Source organism: Tachyglossus aculeatus, chromosome X1 (assembly GCF_015852505.1).
Source record: "Tachyglossus aculeatus isolate mTacAcu1 chromosome X1, mTacAcu1.pri, whole genome shotgun sequence".
Classification (NCBI taxonomy): Eukaryota; Metazoa; Chordata; class Mammalia; order Monotremata; family Tachyglossidae; genus Tachyglossus; species Tachyglossus aculeatus.
In genome coordinates, this window is record NC_052101.1 from 17,876,812 (window position 1) to 17,892,516 (window position 15,705).

The 15,705-nt window shown below is 43.9% G+C and overlaps 1 non-coding gene across 1 annotated transcript; it reads left to right on the forward strand.

The window, feature by feature from the left end:
• Positions 1 to 13,111: 13,111 nt before the first annotated feature.
• On the forward strand, positions 13,112 to 13,249 carry LOC119920345. The gene has a single exon (XR_005448099.1). It is a non-coding gene; the product is annotated as a small nucleolar RNA SNORA7 (small nucleolar RNA).
• Positions 13,250 to 15,705: the final 2,456 nt, after the last annotated feature.

Genomic DNA, 15,705 nt, shown 5'->3' on the forward strand with positions numbered 1-15,705 from the left:
CTTTGGAGGAATAACGTGACCGCAGTCCATGGGCCCTGTAGTGGTGTCTTACGTCTTTACCTCTCATCCAGCCTAAGGGTTTTCTCAAGTTGAACCAGGCAGTTGTTCTTCCCAATTAATAAAGCTGAAATCCATCTACCTCAGGAGGAACTGGCCTCCAGTTTGCAGCTGAAATGTGATCTAACGTCGTTCCCCACATTGGTCCTCAGAAGTCAGCCATCTAGATCATCCAGTCTCATCAATATATAATAATAATAATGACAGTTGTAATAATTCATTCAGCCCTATGTGCCCATCACTGTGGTATTTACAATCAGATCAGACCCATCCTTGACCCACGGTACACAGACTAAGGGGAAAGAAGAACAGGTTTTTCCTCATTTTACAGATGAGAAAACTGAGGCGCCAAGTGATTTGCCCAAGGTCACACAGTGATGAAGCTGGAATTAAAATCCAGGTCTCCGAGGGCCCTGGCCTGGGCTCTTCCTCCATTTCACACTATTTCCCTGTGCATTCTCTGGCAGAATTCTCAAAATCTGGATCTTCTTCAGTGGAAACAAATGTTTCCTTTGTAATCCCTGCCTTCCTTGGACCCCAAAGCCACTATTTTGAAAACTACAGCCCCAAGAATAAACCCTCTTTTCACGGCGAGCAGTTTCATCATAGGACAGCCTCCTGGAACAGGGAACTAGCTGTAAAAGGGCGGACAATTAACACCTTCCCCAACCCTGGGAGCCCTGTCAGGGGAGAAGGAGAGACAGGGATTGGAATCTATTATGCAGGCGGATCTACCGTCTGGTAGATCTTTTAAGCAGATTGAAGTAGAGCAGCAGCCACCCAGAACTGCCTCAGGTAAGTTAGCCTCCTGCTCCTGTGGGGTTATCAAACAGACCAGGCCTCGCAGGCAGAGCAAAACCTCTTCCACTGGGAAGTTCTTCCTAAGTGCTTGCCTGGCATCTCCGGGATTATCCCCACCACACTAACACATCATCTGGCTTTAAACTTCACCCCCTCTGGCAAAGCGGAGACTAAAAATTCTATTCTCCTTTCCTCCCCACACCTCCCCCTCCCATCTCCCCTTATCCCTTCACTCTGCCTTTCCTATCCTGTTTCCTAGCAGCCGCTGGCCGAGGCCTGCCCTTCTCTGCCAAGCACCAGGCTGGATTAGCTGCGAGCCAATAGCTGGGGGTCAGGATTAAGAGGCCTGCATGCACTTTAATACAAGCTGCCTATAATTAATGGCATTATTAATAGCTTGACTGAAAAATTCATTAAAAAATCCATTAAAAATAAATACCCTTTTACAAAAGGCATTGCCTTGGGTAAGAAAAACAGAAAAAAAGATAAAGGAAAATTGATTGGTGGCTTTCAGTTCACAGAAAGACAGACCATAGTTCAAACTGATTAAAATTGAACATTTTAGATTAAGCACCCGTGCCAAAATATTCTCTGTAGTTACCCAATATGAAAATATTATGAGATGTCACATATTTACATTTTTTATATATTAAGGGGTGGGGAAGAAGACATGCGGGTACCTACTTGCCATAACTTCTTTCTAGTGAGAGGCTCCCTCCCCCTCAGGAACGGCGAGATTTCAAGGGAGACGGAGGTGAACTGTAACTGATAAACTCCAAGACTTGACTGCTCAGTCTGTTGAAAAGATGAATAGGCCCCTGCCAGCTAACATCCTCAGCCAGCTGTTTCAGAGTCCGGCAGGGATCTGTCCCGGCAAAAATTTTGCACTCAAACCACAGACCTTGCCTTTTTTCACAGATCTGGACTTTCTGACTCTGAATCGATCTTCCTGAATTTTGCCCCAGCTGAACAAAACGTTATTGCCCAGAACCTGTCCACTTAATTTGTTTTGTTGTCTGTCTCCCCGCTTCTAGACTGTGAGTCCGTTGGGTAGGGCTTGTCTCTGTTGCCAGATCATACTCTCCAAGCTCTTAGTACAGTGCTGTGCACACAGTAAGCGCTCAATAAATACGATTGAATGAATGAATCCTGAGCATAGGGAACTGATTTGTGCAAAAAATCTAAAGGGAAGGGACATCAGGGGTCCCACCATTCCCTGATTCTTCTTTCCTAAACTGTCATCAATGTCACTGAAATGTCCGACCATCTCAGTCGTTGAATAACCTCTGGGAACCAACTGCTCTGGATCTCACCACATCAGTCCAGACAGTAATCTTGTGGTGGTTAGGGAACGAATCTGCCACCATTGTTGCATTGTATTCTCCCAAGCTCTTAATGCAGTGCTCTGCACAGAGTAAGTCCTCAATAAATGCCTCTGATTATGAGCAGTGTCTTTCATAGATGCCACCATCTCTTGAGGCCTGACAGAGATCGTTTATTGGCCATGGTGTGATGTGTTCATAGATTTCCCTGGGACAAGTGGTAACTCTCACAGAAGGCTGCTCGTCTTCACTGCCTATCCAATACGTACTCAAACAGAGTCTTGCAGGAGTGGAGCTACTCTCTGTTTGTTATGTTAGTTCCGCCTCTGTCCAGGTTGCATTTTCTCACAGCATCGTCACTGGGACAATAAAGCACACAGAAGGCCTCAGATGCCTGAAAGAGTGAAGGAAGCTTTGTGGCTGCGTGGCTCAGTGGAAAGAGCCTGGGCTTTGGAGTCAAGAGTTCATGGGTTCAAATTCCGGCTCTGCCAATTATCAGCTGTGTGACTTTGGGCAAGTCACTTAACTTCTCTGTGCCTCAGTTACCTCACCTGTAAAATGGGGATTAAGATTGTGAGCCCCCTTTGGGACAACCTGATCACCTCGTAACCTCCCCAGTGCTTAGAAAAGTGCTTTGCCCATAGTAAGTGCTTAATAAATGCCATTATTATTATTATTATTATTATTATAGAGCGCCTCAGATGGCTGAAAAAGTGAAGGAAGCTTCGTAGCCTAGTAGATAAAGCACGGGCCTAGAGACAGAAGGACCTGGGTTCTAATACCGTCCCTTCCACTTGGCTGCTGTGTGACTTTGGGCAAGTTACTTAACTTCTCTGCATCTCAGTTACCTCATTTGTAAAATGGGGATTGACTGTGAGGCCCCTGTGAGTGCAGTGCTCTGCACACAGTAAGCGCTCAATAAATACGATTGATTGATTGACAAGCTGATCACCTCGTAACTTCCCCAGTGCTTAGACCAGTGCTTTGCACATAGTAAGCGCTTAATAAATGCCACTATTACAATTATTATTATTCTCTGGGCTTCGGCTACCTCATATGTAAATTGGGGATTAAGACTGTGAGCCCACTGTGTAACAGGGACTGTGTCCCATATGATTAGGTTGTATCTACACCCATGCTTTGTACGGTGCCAGGCACATACTAAGTGCTTAACAAATGCCATTATTTTTTTTAAAAAAACACCTTTGTGTCATGCCTGATATTGTCTCCAAGAGGAGCTTAGGGATCCAGGGATTCTCAGTGCTAGTACAGTTCCAATACTGGACATCAATCCACTAACAATGTTTGAGACCAAAATTGAGGATTTGTTTTCAAAGTGAGACTTCATCTGTTATCTAGAGACTGCATTGGTTTCATACAGAAGCTCTCTTCAAGATAACTTGGGCTAATTCCACAGTGGGAGCAGACACTTCACAACTGAATTAATCTCCACAGTCAATCATATTTATTGAGCGCTTACTGTGTGCAGAGCACTGTACTAAGCTCTTGGGAGAGTAAAATGTAACAGAGTGGGTAAACATAAAAATAATTATGGTACCTGTTAAATGCTTACTATGTGCCAGGCACTGTACTAAGTGCTGGGGTATACAAGGTAATCAGGTTGGACACATCCCCGTCCCACAGTGGGCTCACAGTCTTAATCCCCATTTTACAGATGAGGTAACTGAGGTACAGAGAAGTCAAGTGACTTGCTCAAGGTCACATAGCAGACTCATGGTAGAGCCAGGATTAGACCCCAGGTCTTTCTGACACTTAGGTCTGTGCTCTATCCACTAGACTGTGCTGCTTCTCCTAGCCACGTTCCTTGTCCCCAACCAATTTACAGTCTAGGGGGGGAGACAGACATTAATATCAATAAATAAATTACAGATATGTGCATAAGTGCTGTGATCACCTTGACTTAACTGATTCAATCCCTTATAAAGTAAACACAATGTCTTTCACATACCTGTAGACTGTAAGCTCTTCCTGTAGAGCGAAGTCTCCTTGTGGACAGGAATCACATCTACCAACTGTCTGATATTGTACTTTCCCAAATGCTTAGTAAGTACAGTGCCCTGCACACCGTGAGTACTCAATGAGTATCACTGTTTGATTGACGGATTGATTTAGCATCATGGTGAACATCGCAATGTTTAGTAGTACGCTCCGAACACTGTGAGTTCAGAAAATACCATTGATTGACTGACTGAGATGGTAGCACAGTGAATGTCAGGTAGAGCTACTTTAAGGGCATAAAATCCTGAGAGGTGGGAGGGATGTCAGTAGATTAAGTAATTCAATCACCTGGTTCTAAACCCAGCTGTACTTCATGGACACAGATGGAGCTCATCATCATCATCAACAGTATACAGATGGAGCTCATCATCATCAACCGTATTTACTGAACACTAACTTTTCATTCATTCATTCAATTGTATTTATTGAACACTTACTGTGTGCAGAGCACTGTACTAAACACTTGGAAAGTACAATTCAGATACAAATAGAGACAATCACTAACCAACAGTGGGCTCACAGTCTAGAAGAGAGGAGCCAGACAACAAAACAAAACAAGTAGACAGGCATCAGTAGCATCAGTATAAATAAATATAATTATCGATTCATTCATTCATTCAGTCATATTTATTGAGCAGTTACTGTGTGCAGAGCACTGTACTAAGTGCTTGGGAAGTACAAATCGGCAACATATAGAGATGGTCCCTACCCAACAACGGGCTCACAGTCTAGATGGGGGAGACAGACAACAAAACAAAACAAGTAGACAGGTATCAATACCATCAGAACAGATATAGATATATATACATCATTGATAAAATAAATAGAATAAGTATGTAAACATACACATAGTGAGTATTTTCTTTTGCTACAGTACCAATTGAATAATAAATAACTTCTTAAAAGGTAAGCTTCAGTCTCTAAAGTTCTGAAGTTATTGAAATGGCTTGTTGGGGGTTCTTCTGAAGTTTTGAGTGTGCAAAATTCTAGACTGTGAGCCCGCTGTTGGGTAGGGACTGTCTCTATATGTTGCCACCTTGTATTTCCTAAGAGCTTAGTACAGTGATTGATCTGTAGTTCTGAAGTTAAAAATCAAGGAGCAAAATGAAATTGCATTGTCCATACCAGTAATGGCATTTCCGTGGTCTTCGGTATGTTCATATTCACACAGTCCTAGGATGTGGGGACAGTTTGTTTATTGGAGAAGTTGAAGATCAGGAAGCTTGGTGACCTGCCCTTTTATATATTATCTCACTCTCTCTTGCTTTCTTTTCTACCCCTCCATCTCTTCCTTCCTTCTTCCTTCTCTCTGCTTTCTTGCCCCTTTCCCTTCTCTCTCCCTTCTCTTTCTCTCCCTTTCTCTCTCTCATACTAGAGTACATAGAGTACTAAAAGATGCAACAAACCTAGTGAGCATCCTTTTTCCTCTCTTTCCTGACTCTGAGCAATCCAGTAGCCCAGGGTTTTCCTAATTTTTCCTTCCAAGAATCCCTCAGGGAGTTTAATTGACACGATTAAATTTCACAGACCCTTTTTGCATTTTCATGCCTAGATTGCAATTTTCACAGCAAACCTCTCCCCATAGTCAGGGCTTTTTTTTTTTAACCATCCCAAGTGATGGTATCAAGACTCTCTTGTTCCTCCATGTCAGTGAGCCAAACCTCCCTCCTTCTTCTTCATTCCACCTCTATAGATCTCTTCAGATCTCTTTCCTTCCGCTTCTGTTCTTTATCCCTCCATTCAGTGCCCCAAAACCCATGTATTTATGGAGGCCGTTGAAAAACCCTTGGCTGTTTTGAACCAGTCCCCAATCAATCATCATCACCAATGGTATTTATTGAACACCAACTGTGCGCACAGCACTGTCATAAGCTGTTGGGAGATTACAATATTAGAGTTGGTAGATACATTCCTTGCTCATAAGGATCATACAGTCTAGAGCATTATACTAAGCATTTGGGGGAGACATTCAAAATCTACTAATGTTCTAATTCAATGTACTAAGCATCTGGGAGAGTGCAATACCAGAGAACCTGTAGATATGATCCCTGCTCTAATCAGTCAGTCATATTTATCGAGCACTTAGTTCAGAGCATTGCACTAATCGCTTGGGAGAGTACAAAACAACAAAGTTGTTAGGCACATTCCCTGCCCACAGTCAGCTTACAGTCTAGAGGGGGAGACAGACATTAATATAAATAAACAATTTACGGATAAGTGTGTAAGTGCTTTGGTGATGAGGGAGGGGTGAATAAAGGGAGCAAATCATTTTAGTTGTAGAGGAGACAGCAAATTGTCTCTAGGTGCAGGCTGATCTGACAGGTGAAGGTGATGTGACAGTCTTTTCTGTCAGGGAAGAGCTCTGGCTGCCAGAGCACAATGAATTCTTCTGGTGTTCCTCTAGAGACCAGGCAGCAGAACTAGGCCTCCCTTTAGACACAATTACCTTGTGGGCAGCTATCATGTTTTATATTGTAATCAATCATTCATTCTTTCATTCAATTGTGTTTATTGAGTGCTTACTGTGTGCAGAGCACTGTACTGAGCGCTTGGAAAGCACAATACAACAATAGAGAGAGACAATCCCTGTCCACAACGGGCTCACAGTCTAGAGGGGGGTCAGCTGGTAGTAATAGGATACTGATTAAGCACTTACCATGTGCTGGACACTGAGATATAGATAATCAGATTGGACACATTTCCTTGCCCACACAGGGAATACAGTTTTAGACTTTCACAGCTGTCCATATTTATAATTACAAAATATTTAATCAGCATTCCTCCTTTCGAGAAGCAACAGAAACAAAGGGCCAGAAAACATAAAAACTCATGTTTTGAAGCCAGTTGTCTTATTTGCATAATCTTTAATACATTTATATGTAAACTACCAATCAATTGTATTTATTGAATGCTTACTGTGTTCAGAGCACTGCACCATGGGCTTCGGAGAGTATAAAACAACAGAATTGGCAGACATGCTCTCCATTCACAAAAATCTTACAGTCTAGAGAGAGAGACAGGAATTAATATGAATAAATAATGTCAGGTGTATGCTGGGCTGAGGGGCTGAGGGTAGGGTGAATATCAAGTGCCCAAAGGGAAAGCAATTCAATTTACTTCTCTGTGCTTCAGTTATCTCATCTGTAAAATGGGGATTGAGACTGTGAGCCCCACATGGGACAGGGACTGTGTTCTACACAATTTGCTTGTGTCCACGTCAGGGCTTAGTACAGTGCCTGGCACATAGTAAGTGTTTAACAAATACTACAATTATTATTAATAAACAGAGCCAAATGCTTAGACTATAAGCAGTGTGGCTCAGTGGAAACAGCCCGGGCTTTGGAGTCAGAGGTCATGGATTCAAATCCCGGCTCCACCACTTGTCAGCTGTGTGACTTTGGGCAAGTCAGTTAACTTCTCTGGGCCTCAGTTACCTCATCTGTAAAATGGGGATGAAGACTGTGAGCCCCCTGTGGGACAACCTGATCACCTTGTTAACATCCCCAGCGCTTAGAACAGTGCTTTGCACATAGTAAGCAGCTGTGGCTTAGTGGAAAGATCATGGGCTTTGGAGTCAGAGGTCATGGGTTCGAATCCCAGCTCTGCCACTTGACAGCTGTGTGACTTTGGGCAAGACACTTAACTTCTCTGGGCCTCAGTTCCCTCATCAGTAAAATTGGGACTAAGACTGTGAGCCCCATGTGGGACAACCTGATAACCTTGTGTCTTCCCCAGAGGTTAGAACAGTGCTTTACACATAGTAAGCGCTTAGCAAATACCATCATTATTATTATAGTAAGTGCTTAATAAATGCTATCATTATTACTATAAGAAGGGAGAGGGAGTCAGGGGAAAGAGGGCTTATTCAGGGACGGCCTCTTGGAGGAGATGTGACTTTAATAAGGTTTTGAAAGTGGGGAGAGTGGTGGTCTGTTGGATATGAAGGGAAAGGGAGTTCCAGACCTTGACAGGTTATGGTTGAGGGGTCGGCAGCGAGATAGAGGAGCTCAACCTACAGTGAGCAGTTTAGAGGAGTGGTGTGAGCGTGCTGGGTTGAAGCAGGAAATTGGTGAGGTAAGATAGGTGGAGCCAAGGTGATTGAGTGCTATAAAACCAGTGGTTTTAGTTGGTAGTGGTACTCTCCCAAGCATTTAATACAGCGCTCTGCCCACAGGAAGTGGTCAATTGATATGATTGATGGACTGATTCAAGCTACACTGTGAACATTCTACGTATCAGCTCATTGAGAGGCTGACAATATTGGCCATTTGCTGAACAAGAAAGGTTCATCGGATGTGCTAGTTTTCCAAATCACTTGATTTTAAGCAGCCCATGCCTCTCAGCCATCCATCTTTTACTTTGTAGTCCGTGCTCTACAGCCTACATCCGTCAGATAGACCCACCGGCCCTAACGGCATGTGTGCTGCTCTGTATGCAAAAGATATCTGTGAGTATTAACTAAGTTTGCAAGAGGAATTAGGATCGGTAATAAATGCTTTAGCAAAGAGGCTTTTGGGAATAAAAAAATGTGTCTTCAGGCTAAATTCTCATAAACTCAGCATCATCTTTGATTTACAGTTTATAGTATTTTCTTCACTGTATCCAATATCCCCAGCTTCAGGGCTCCGCTCTGTTGGGTGTGATTGACTGCCCAAGGTGAGATGGCAGTCCTTTGTGCTGAAGTTAAGTCAATGGAATTACAAACTCGGGAAAACACAGAGCTGGCAGAATTTGAGTTGTTCCAAGCATCAAAGGTGGGGATTTTGCCCGAGTTACCACACATTTCTATTTTCCCCACAGTCCATTCTAGTCATCATCAATCGTATTTATTGAGCGCTTACTATGCTCAGAGCACTGTACTAAGCGCTTAGCACTGTCCAGCGGTTACCCAACCAGCTCTGCATCAGACAAAAACTCCTCACAATTATCTTCAAAGCACTCAATCACCGGGCCCCCTCCTATCTTACCTCACTTCTCTCCTACTACAACCCAGCCTGCACATTTGGCTCCTCAAAAGATAACCCTCTCACTGTGCCTCGATCCCACTGACTCCTATTCTATATTCTGCCACTGGCCTGAAATGCCCTCTCCCCTCAAATCCGACAATTACTTTCTCCACCTTCAAAGCCTTATTGAAGGCCCACCTCCTCCAAGAGGCCTTCCCTGAAAAAGCCCCCCTTTCCTCTTCTCCCACTCCCTTCTGTGTTGCCCTGACTTGCTCCCTTTGTTCTTCCCTCCTCCCGGCCCCACAGCGCTTATGTACATATCTGTAATTTATTTATTTATATAAATGTCTCTCCTCCCCCTCTAGACTGTAAGCTTATTGTGGGCAGGGGATGTATCTGTTTATTGTTGTATTGTACTCTCTCAAGTGCTTAGTATAGAGCTTTGCCCACAGTAAGTACTCAATAAATATGATTGAATGTTCTGAGTCTCTTACTGTACTTATCACTGCATTGGGGTTCTTAGGTTGTTTTAGTCTTTATGTTAATGAATGAATGAATGAATGAATGAATGAATGAATGAATGAAAGTACCAGGCTTTGGCAATACAGAAACTTAGGTTCTAATTCTGGATCTGACTGCTGAGGTTATGTCATTAATCTTGAAGGTTTCGAACCAAAGAACCACTGAGGGTATTCCAATGAAGTGGACAGTTCATGAAAAATAGCTGGCTAACTTGAGTGGTAAAGATAACTGCAGTTACCAAGGCAACCAACTGTGGAGTCCTGATGCTACAGCAAATCCATCGCCTCTATGCTAGGCTCTAAATGGGTTCTGTCTTTAAACAACCTTCCTCTGCACCTCGTTACCGCAATCATCAAGTCTCCTGAACGAGTTCTCAGTTCTGGAGTCAGAGGTCCCAGACTTGTCTGTTGTTCCTGACAGAGACCCCAACATCATCATCATCATCATCATAGTCCCAAGTTTTTTGAGCAGTTCTGAAAATGGGCCACTGTCCTGAAGTACTCAGGAGGGAGGGAGCAAAATTTGTCCAGAATCAGGTGGCTCAAAAACCCTGAAGTCCCCAGTTGGTGAGACTCATACAGCATTAGGCGCAGTCACCAGAATTAGGTGACTGCAAGATCCAGTATGGAACAGGGAGTACGGAAGCCCAGGATCTAATCCCACCTCTCCCACTTGCCTGCTGTATGACTTTGGTCAAATCACTTAAGTGCTCTGTTCCCCAGTTTTTTCATCTGTAAAATGGGGATAAAATACCTGCTCTCCCTTTTTTTCTTTTTTTAATTGTATTTGTTAAACACTTACTATGTGCCAGGCACTGTACTAAGCCCTGGGGTACATACAAGGTAATTGGGTTGGACTCAGTCCCTGACCACATAGGGCTCACAGTCTTAATCCCTATTTTACAGATGAAGAAACTGAGGAACAGAGAAGTCAAGTGACTTGTCCCAGGCCACACAGCAGACAAGTGGCAGAGTCAAGATTAGAACCCAGGTCGTTTGGACTCCCAGTCCTGTGCTGTATTCACTAGGCCACACTGCTTCTCTGCTACTTTTATTTTAGACTGTGAGCCCAACACGAGGTAAGGGCTGTATTTTACCCAATTATCTTGTATCTACCGCAGAACTTCACACAGTGCTTGGTACATTGTAAGAACTTAATAAATAACATCATTATTCAAATCATTATTAAGACCTTTGGAGTATGACTGGTCTGGCATCAGGCAACTTTGAAATCCTGGACTCTTTTTAAGGGCTCTGGGCCACATAAATTGAGCTTGCATTTCTGTGTAAATGATAAGAAATTTTCTGTGAAATTAAGGATGCCTTTACAAATATCTCTTAAGCCTATCACCTTCCCATCGTTCAGTTGACAACATGTTCATTTCTAAAGCATTTGAGGGTTTTGAAAAACAGACTACATAAATGCCCCTAATTGACTGATGTATTGAATGCATGTTTTGAGAAAGTGACTTTAAGATTAGGCAGAAAAGTGTTTTTGTTTTTCATTCATTTTTCTTGATTAACCTAACTTGGAGAAAAGCTTATCATTCTAGAACATTCTGAATCCAGCCTCTGCTTTCCCCTCTTTCCCATTCCTTACTATTGTTTGTCCATGGTGAAAATGGGAGATGGCGGCATGGAAAACTAGGACTAAAACAGATTTTGTAGCCAGGCAGATTTGAAGTGATGAGGACAACAGATAGGCAGGTAGTCCCAACGCTTGAAGTGAGAAAAGAAGGGAAGCAATAGCATGGCGGTGAGGGAATTGTGTGGAATTTCACTTGGAGAATAAAGAAGTAGGTAAATAATCCAAGCATTCTGATGGATGGTGAAAGAGACGCTTATAAAGGACTGGGATGGCATTCCCTTTCAGTTTGCTCTCTGCTCCACCTAAAACCTTTGTGACATTCTTCTATGAGTCACGTAGACTTTACTTGGTGAATCGAAGGCGAAAATGTGTGTGTGTATGTGTATGTATGTGTGTGTACTTTGCCTTGTGGCTGGTTTTGACAAATGAACTAAACTCAAGTCTTTGTCAATGCCCCAAAGCTATAGAAGTCCCTGGTCCTGGAGCTCCTGTTCTGCCCAACGATAAATACTGCTAGAGTGCACCCTGATTGTCTCCTATTGTGTATTTTGATCCACACCCAGAAAATCTTATTCTCTGCAGAAGTGGACCGAATAAGGGAGGGAGACGGTGGTTTGTGCTAATCTACTGTTCATGTCGCTTTGCTCAACTCCTCTGGGGACAGAGAGTCCTTTCCCCCATCAAGGCAGGATCACGCCCTGCTGTCGATCCCTCAGTCCATTATCCACACAGTTTACAATAACTCCAAACAGGGGCTTTCAATGACTCACCCAGTGGTGCAGACTTCCTAAGATGATGGCCATTTTGTTCGGGAAAGAATGGAGTCAATTCTGTGCCTCATGTTCCAGGAACAATATGTGAAAGGATTCATTTAGTTCCTAATCCTTGTGACGGACCTGAAAGGATATGATCATTTTGCAGGCACACAGTGCATTACTTTCAAGCCATTTTTCTTATTTATACCGTAGGTCCCAATTGTTTGAGCACTATCCATTCCCTTTATTGTTCAATGAAAAAAAAAAAGAGATAGATTGGAACCAGGAACTCACAAAACAATGCCTTGGCCTATAAAACTGAAATCTCCTGCTGTATGGCAAATGGGCAAAGTGATAGGGAACATTTTCGGGAATCATTAAAAAGCAAAGCTTCCCAGCATGTGGAGAAAGGCAAAAACATCCTGGAGGAAACTGAGGCAGAAGAGGGGTTGATCTAGTACCCTTACTGAGCCTTGTGTGTTTTTTAAACTGGCACCAAGAAGGTAGGTGTGAAGCACAGCATCTCAGAGATTTGATTATACAGAGTGATTGGTCAAAATTAGCCTCCCACTGATCATTAAGTCATTTGTACTTCTCCAAAACCCATAAACTCGTACCTTTGAATCATCATAATAATAATAATGATGGCATTTATTAAGTATGTGCAAAGCATTGTTCTAAGCGCTGGGGAGGTTACAAGGTGATCAGGTTGTCCCCCAGGGGGCTCACAGTCTTAATCCCCATTTTGCAGATGAGGTAACCGAGGCACAGAGAAGTTAAGTGACTTGCCCAAAATCACATGGTTGACAATTGGCAGAGCCGGGATTCAAACCCATGATCTTTGATTCCAAAGTCCGTGCTCTTTCCACTGAGCCACGCTGCTTTCTCTATCTTTGAAGCCCTCTCCCCTTAAAATCTCTGACTCAGTGTGGTTCCAGCAGGGCCCATCATTTGGCATCTGACTGGTAGTTCAGTGGTTGAAATACTTAGTGTGACTTCGTGCCTCAGTTCCCTCATCTATAAAATGGGGATTAAGCCTGCGAGCCTTATGAAGGACAGGGACTTTATCCAACCCAATTCTCTCATATCTACCTCAGCACTGGCCCTCTCGGGGTCGCACCTGGAGAGTTTCCAGTCCTCTACCAGTCTAGGTTATGGGAGGGAGAGTCAAGCAGAGGCCTACCCATTCCATTCCTAGTTTGGGCAGTGGCTAGCGAGTGGAAGGACATCTGCTACAAGTCAAAACTCACCCGTGCTGGGCAGCAGCGGCATGGGAGAGAGTCGAGGGCGGAGACTCGAGTTTACTATGCGGAAGGCGGCAGTGGTAAACCACTTCCGTGCGTTTACCAAGAAAACTCTGTGGATACATTACCAGAACGATTGCAGATGGAGAGCAGGGCATTCCTGGAGAGATGTGTCCATGGTGTCGCTATGGGTAGGAAACAACTCGTTGGCATAAGACAAGACCCCAGCACTTAGTATAGTACCTGGCACATAGTGAGAGGTCAATCAATAAATCAATCAGTGATATTTATTGTGCACTTACTATGTACACAGCATTGTACTAATCGACTTGGGAGAGTACAATACAGCAGAATTAGCCGACACATTCCCTGCCCATAACTAGTTTACGGTCTAGAGTGGGAGACAACAGTCTAGGCTAATGAATACCTTAAAAAAAATTAGTGTCAGGCTGGAGTGGCAATCTAGAATGTGTTCTCAATCCATCAATCAATCAATCAATCAATCATATTTATTGAGCACTTACTGTGTGCAGAGCACTGTACTAAGTGCTTGGGAAGTACAAATTGGCAACATATAGAGACGGTCCCTACCCAACAGTGGGTTCACAGTCTAGAAGGGGGAGACAGAGAACAAAACCAAATATATTAACAAAATAAAATAAATAGAATAGATATGTACAAGTAAAATAAATAAATAAATAGAATAATAAATATGTACAAACATATATACATGTACACAGGTGCTGTGGGGAAGGGAAGGAGGTAAGGTGGGGGAGATGGAGGGGGGAGGAGGGGGGCTCAGTCTGGGAAGGCCTCCTGGAGGAGGTGAGCTCTCAGTAGGGCCTTGAAGGGAGGAAGAGAGCTAGCTTGGCGTATGTGCGGAGGGAGGGCATTCCAGGCCCGGGGGATGACATGGGCTGGGGGTCGACAGCAGGACAGGCGAGAACGAGGCACGGTGAGGAGATTAGCGGCAGAGGAGCGGAGGGTGAGGGCTAGGCTGTAGAAGGAGAGAAGGGAGGTGAGGTAGGAGGGGGTGAGGTGATGGACAGCCTTGAAGCCGGGAATCTTTGGGAAATCCATGAGTAAATATGGGAATCAGAAGACAGAGCCATGGCACGTTCTGTGTACACTGGTTGTCACTACATCCTATCAGATGAGAGGCCAGGGCCAATCTGGAGCCAGGGTATGCTCGCCATTTTAGGGAGCTGACCCTAGTCTGGAATGGGAGAACTGGATTCTTCCTGAGACTCTACCCGTGTAGATGTCAAGCCTCTTGTGGCAGGGATCATATCAGTCCACTCTATTGTATTGTTCCCTCCCAAGGGCTTAGTACAATGTTAAGCACACTGTAAGTGTTCCATAAATACCATTGGTTGATTGGGTATCTCTACCATCTCTATTTCTGGCCCGTTGTAGGAGCTAATGCCAGTGGCTGTGCCTCAGTTTCCTCATTTGTAAAAGGAGGTTAATAACTCTTTGCCTCTTCCTACCTCACAGGACACCTCTCACGATTGCACCTGGAGAGTTCCCAGTACCTACCAGTCTCGACTATGGGAGGGAGAGTCAAGCAGAGGCCTATTCATTCAATTCCTAGCTTGGCTAGCAAGTGGAAGGCAATCTGCTGCAAGTCAAAACTCATGCTGGGCAGCAGCGGCAGGGGGAGAGTCAAGGGAGGAGAATCAGTCTACTGTGCGGAAGGAGGCATTGGTAAACCACTTCCATATTTTTACCAAGAAAACTCCCTGAATACACTGTCAGAACTATTACAGATGAAGGTGGGGCGTTCTGAGAGATATGTGTCCATGGCGACTCTGTGGGTCGGACACGACTCGACAGCATAGGACAATAACAACCTCGCGGGGATGTTATAAAGATAAAATGAGATCACTGTGAGGAGAGTGCTTTGGAAACATTTTTAAAGCACTACAGAAATGAGTAGAGCACAGACCTGAGAGTCCGAAGGACCTGGGTTCTAATTCTGACTCTACCACTTGTCTGTTGTGTGACCTTTGGCAAGTCACTTAACTTCTCTGTGCCTCAGTTCCTTCATCTGTAAAATGGGGATTAAAGCGGTGAGCCTATGTGGGCGCCTATGTGCAATCTGATTATCTCATTTCTTCCCCAGCACTTAGGACTGTGTCGGACACATAGTAAGTGTTTAGCAAACATTGTTATTATTTATTATATCCCCTCCCATCTTTGGAGAGGATCAGAGCATTGAGTGTTTTTTCATTCATTCATTTGATCGTATTTATTGAGCACTTACTGTGTGCAGAGTACTGTACTAAGTGCTTGGGAAGTACAAGTCGGCCACACATAGAGACGGTCCCTACCCAACAACAGGCTCACAGTCTAGAATAGTTATACACTTTTCTCAGTTCTTGGAAGGAATGGGGTGGTTTCCCTGAGCTTTCCATACCATTATGCAAAACTTACAGAAGTTTGCCTTGGA